Raw genomic sequence first — 6000 nt, forward strand, 5'->3', positions numbered from 1 at the left:
TATTACCTAATAAAGAGTTGCTATTCAAATTTCCCCAATTGTCTCTCTCATATAATATCATTTCTTTTAACATCTTTTTGAGGTATAATTGACATACAATAATCTGTGTTTACACACACACATACATACACACCATGAAGACATCACCAAAATCAAAATGTCCATCATCTCAGAAAGTTTGTTAATGTCTCTTTGTAATTCTTCCTTCCCATCGTTCCTTGCCCTTCCCAATCGCCATGCAACCTTTGATCTGCTTTTTGTTTGCATTTTCTAGAATTTTATGTAAATGGTATCATACAGTGTATACTTTTTTCTAACTGGCTTCCTACTCAGCATGATTATTTTAATCTTCATCCATATTGTTGTATATATCAGTAATTCATTTCTGTTTATTGCTGAATAGTATTCCATTATACGGATGTACCACCATTTATCTATTCACCATTGATGGACATTTGAGTTGTTTCAGTCTTTGTCTATTACAGATAAAGTTGCTATGAATATTTGTGTACAGGTCTTTGTATGGAGGTATACTTCCATTTCTCTTGGGTAAATACCTGCAAGTAGAATGGCTGGATCATTGGTAAGTGTATGTTTAAGTTTTTAAAAAATACCTATTTTCCATAGTGGTTTGATCATTTTACATCTCTACCAGCATTTTATGAGAGTTGCATTTTCTTCACTTTGCAGCCAAGTCTTGCTCTGCTCAGTATTTTCAATTTGACATAGTTTAATAGGTGTGTAGTTGTATCTCACTGTAGCATCCCTAATGATTAATCATGACAAACATCTTTTCATATGCTTATTTTCCATCTGTATATCTTTGAATCTTTAATCTATATTTTTCTGGAGTTTTGAGAGTTCTTTATATATTCTGGAAATTAGTCCTTTATCCAATATGTAAGTTGCTAAGTATTTCCTCCCATTCTGTGACTCATCTTTTCATTCTCTCAGGAGTGTCTTTTGCAGGGCAGAAATTCTTAATTTTGATGGTGTCTAATTTATCTATTTTTTTCTTTTATGGATTATGCTTTTGGTGTTGTATCTACGAAATCTTGCCTAACTCAAGGTCATAAAATTTTTCACCTGTTTTGTTCTAGAAGTTTCATAGTTTTATGTTTTTTAGTTTTATGTTTTACATTTAGATATTTAAACCAATTTGAGTTCATTTCTGTATATCGTTTGGATGGATGGTCATTTTTTTTTGCACCTGGATATTCAATTGTTCCAGCATCATTTGTTGAAAAGACTATCGCTTCTCCACTTAAATGCCTTTGAACCTGAAATTCAGTTGTCCACATCTCTCTACTTCTGAACTTTCTATTCTGTTCCTTTGGTCTTTTTGTCTATCTATACACTACTATCACAGTGTCTTGAAAGTGTAGCTTCATAGGCCTTGAAATCAGTTACTGTTAGTTCTTCAACTTTGTTCTTTTTCAAAGTTGTTTTAGTTATTCTAAATTTTATTTCCATATGAATTTTAGAAATAGCTTGTCAATTTCTATAGAAAAGCCTACTGGGATGTTGATCTATAAATCAATTTGGGGAGAATTGATGTCTTAACAATATTAAATCTTCTGATCCATGAATACATTATATCTCTCCAGTTATTTAGGTCTTCCTTAATTTCCCCCAGCAATATTTTACAGTTTTCAGTGTGCAAGTCTTTTATGTCTTTTGTCAGATTTATTCTAAGTATTTTATATGTTTGATTCTATTATAAGTAGTATTTTAAAACTTTGATCTCTGCTTGTTTGTTGAGATAAATTAATCTTTTTGTATGTTGATCTTGTACCCTGCAAACTTGATAAACTCATTTATTAGTTCCAGTAGCATTTTTGTAGATTCTATCAGGTTTTCTACATAATCATGTTATCTGCAAATAAAGATAGTTTTACTTCTTCCTTTCCATTCTGAATATCTCTTTTCTTTTTGTTGCCCTATTGCACTGGCTAGAAGCTTCAGTGCAATGTCAAATAGAAGTAATGAGAGCAGACATCCTTGCCTTTGTCCTGATCCTGGAGAGAAAGTACTTTGTCCTTCACCATTAAATATGATGTTAGGTTTCTTGTCGAAGTCATTTATCAAGTTGAGGAAGTCTCCTTCCATTCCTAGTCTACTGAGGGCTGTTCTTTTCTTTAATCAGGAATGGATGTTAGATTTTTTCATTCTTTTCGTGCATCTATTGCAATGATTATGTGATTTTTCTCTTCTTCTCTTTTCTTAATTTTTTATTTATTTTTGGCTGCATTGGGTCTTCATTGCTGCACGCAGGCTTTCTCTAGCTGTGGCGAGCAGGGACTACTCTTCGTTGTAGTATGCAGGCTTCTCATGCGGTGGCTTCTCTTGTTGCAGAGCACGGGCTGTAGGTGAACAGGCTTCACTAATTGTGCCACATGGGCTCAGTAGTTGTGGCTCATGGTCTCTAGAGCGCAAGCTCAGTAGTTGTGGTGCACAGGCTTAGTTGGTCTGTGGCATGTGGGATCTTCCCGGACCAAGGCTCAAACCCATGTCCCCTGTACTGGCAGGTGGTGCTTATCTACTGCCCCACCAGAGATGTCCTGATTTTTCTTGTTTAGCGTATTAAGTTGGGTAAATTGATTTTCAAATATTAAACCAACCTTTCATTCTTGAGATAAACCCCACTTGGTCATGGTGTATCATCTTTTTATATATTATTGGATTTGATATGCTAAAATTTTGTTAAGAATTTTTGCCTCTCTGTTCATGAGAGATATTGGTCTATAGTTTTCTTGTAAAATCATTGTCTAATCTGGATACAGTGAAAGTTGGCCTTATAAATAAGTTGGGAAGAATTCCCTTCTCTTCAACTTTCTGGAAGAGTTTGTGTAGAATTGGCATTATTTTTTTCCTTAAGTGTTTGGTAGAATTTATCAGTTAAGCCACCTGGACCTGAAGTTTTCTTTGTTGGAAGGTTTTAAACTGCACATCCAGTATCTTTAATATCTTTATTCTTGAATAAACTTTAGTAGTGCATGTCTTTCAAAGAATTTGTCCATTTCATCTTGAACTTATTGGTATAAAGTATTCTATAATATTCTCTTATTATCCTTTTAATATCTATACTATTTTTCTGTTTTCCATTTTATTTATTTCTACTTTGATCTTTATTGTGTTCTTTCTTCTCTTACTCTGTGATTAATTTGCTCTGGTTTTTCCAGTTTAAGGTGGAAGTTGAGGAAGCTGAGTACAGGGTTAGAAATATCCCACATGTTGACATATTATGTTTTCAGTTTCAGTGAGTTCAAAATAGTTTCTGATTTCGCTTTTGATTTCTTCTTTGACCACAAAGTTACTCAGAAGTTTGTTCTTTAGTTTCCAAATATTTGGAGATTTTTCGGATTTGTTCATTTCTAATTTAATTCCATTTTGGTGGAGACTTATATTGAATGACTAAAATCCTTTAAAAATTTTTTTAAGTATTTTTTTTCAATTTGTTTTTTTGCTGTGTTGGGTGTTTGTTGCTTCACATGGACTTTCTCAATTTGTGGCGAGCAGGGGCTAATCTTTGTTGCGGTGCACTGGCTTCTCATAAGATGGCTTCTCTTGTTGCAGAGCACAGGCTCTAGGAGCGTGGGCTTCAGTAGTTGTGGCATACAGCCTCTAGAGTGCAGCCTCAGTAGTTGTGGCGTACGGGCTTAGTTTCTCCATGGCATGTGGGATCTTCCCGGACCAGGGATTGAACACGTGTCCCCTGCACTGGCAGGAAGATTCTTAACCACTGAACCACCAGGGAAGTCCCAATTCCAGTATTCTTAATCTTCTATGTAGATCCATATTCCAGTCTGGTGTCATTTTCCTTCTGCTTAAAAATACTTCTCGTAACATTTCTTATACTGAAAGTCTACTAGTAATGAATTCTTTCAGCTTTTGTATGTCTGAGATAGTCTTCATTTTGCTTTTGTTTGGGCACATCTGGGTATAGAATTCTAGCTTGATAGAATTAAATTCACTACTTGAAAGATGTTATTCCACTGAGTTCTCCTTTACATTGTTTCCAACAATAATTCTGCTGTCATTGTTATCTTTGTTCCTCTGTATGTAGTGTATAGTTTTCTCCTCTGGCTGCTTTTAAATATTTCTCTTTATTGCTGGTTTTGAGCAATTTGATTATTTTTTGTGCCTTGGTGTAATGTTGTCCATGTTTCTTATGCTTAAAGTTCATTGATCTTCTTGACTTTGTGGGTTTATAGTGTTTACCAATTGGGAACAGTGTTGGCTATTATTTCTTCACAATTTTGTATTTCTCCTCTCCTTCATGGACTCTAAGTACCCATATATTAGGTCACTTGAAGTTGTTGCACAACTCACTGATGCTGTATTCATTTTGTGTTGTTTTGTTTTGTTACTCTTTTTGTTTCATTTTGGATAGTTTCTATTACTATGCCTTAATGTTCACTGACCCTTTCTTCTGCAGTGTCTAATCTGCCATTAGCCTCGTTCAATGTCTTTTTCATTTAGACATTGTTTTTAATCTCTAGAAGCACAATTTGGGTGTGTTTTACATTTTCCATCCCTGTACTTAACATTTTCAGTGTTTAGTCTGGGTTTTTTAAAATATGAAATACAGTTGTAATAACTTTTCTTCATGTATAATAACTTTTTAAATGTTCTTTTCTGCCAATTCTAACATTTGTATGGATTATGGGTTAGTTTTGATTGATTGCCTTTTCTCCTCAGTATGGGTCATATTTTCCTACTTCTTTGCATGCTTCGCAATTTTTCGTATGACCCCAGATGTTGTGAGTTTTAGTTTATTGTGTGCTATATATATATATATATATATATATATATATATATATATTCCTGTAAAATGCTTGTGCTTTGTGTTGGGTGAAATTAAGTTACTCAGAACCATTTTATTCTTTTAGGTCTAGCGTTTAAGATTCGTTGGGTAGGAGTCCAAGTAGCCTTTAGTCTGGAGCTCACTATTTGCAACTACGGAGACAAGTCCTTTCTGAGTATCATGAGGTTTTGCAGTCTGACTTGTAGGAACAGGTACTATTCCTACAACACTGTGTGATATCCAGTTATTCTTATTATTAATCCTTTCATGTGGTTCCTTTCCTGGCATCAAGTAATTCCTCACACAAATGTACTGACCAATACTTTGTTGAATTCTCAAGAGATCCCCCTGCATATCTCCAGAGTTCATTGTCTGTGCACTTCTTTTCTCTCTAACACTCTGCTTTGTGAACTCTAGTTACCTTGGTTGTCCCAGACTCTCAGCTCCATTTCCTCAGTCAGGGAGTCCACCAGTCTCTGCCTGGACTTCTCTTCCCTGTACCATGACCTGGAAACTCTCTCTGAGAAGTAACTTAGGGCAATTAGAGGGATCACTTCATTTATTTCCCATCTCCTGTGGATCACTGAACTTTATTGCCTGAGGTCCAGTTTCTTGAAAACTGTTGTTTCATATGTCCTGTCTGATTTTTTCATTGGTTCAGGTGGGAGGTTAAATTGGTCCTTGTTACTAAACCTTGGCCAGAAGCCAATAACCTATTTTAAGTCTGTTTTGTTTTGATACAGGGTCCAGTTAAAGATTAGGCATTGCATGTCATGTCTTTGTTTCCTTTAATCTAGAATATTTCCCTACTATTTTTTTTTGGTCGTTTATGACATTGGCAATTTTGAAGAGTCTAAGCCAGTTGTCTTCTAAATTGCCCCACAATCTGGATCTGTGTGTTTCCTCATTAGATTCAAAGTAAACATTTTGGGGAAGAATACTATATAGGTGATGTATTCTCCATACTTCATCACTTCAGGTGACCCAGTGCTAAGTTTGATCACTTGATTAAGGTGGTATCTTCCATATCTCTCCATGGTAAAGTTATTTTTCCCCTTGGTAATTGATAAATAATATGTGGGGTGATACTTTGGGATCAGTGAAGATCCTACTTTCAAACAACTCTTCACCCAACTGTGCATCAATGATAATCCTTGTCTGAATCGATTATTACATTGATAGTTGCAAAATGA

The 6000-nt window shown here is 35.0% G+C and overlaps 1 long non-coding RNA gene across 1 annotated transcript in view; it reads right to left on the bottom strand.

Annotated features, from left to right (window-relative positions):
• The window catches only part of LOC309619332, a 53374-nt gene extending 48356 nt beyond the window's left edge, over positions 1-5018 (bottom strand). The window contains exon 1 of the long non-coding RNA XR_014238904.1: positions 3870-5018. This is a non-coding gene — a long non-coding RNA (uncharacterized lncRNA). The remainder of the gene's footprint in view (positions 1-3869) is intronic.
• Between the last annotated feature and the right edge of the window lie 982 nt (positions 5019-6000).

The sequence above is a fragment of the Balaenoptera borealis genome (genome assembly GCF_965194805.1).
Source record: "Balaenoptera borealis genome assembly, chromosome: 20".
NCBI classification, from domain to species: Eukaryota; Metazoa; Chordata; class Mammalia; order Artiodactyla; family Balaenopteridae; genus Balaenoptera; species Balaenoptera borealis.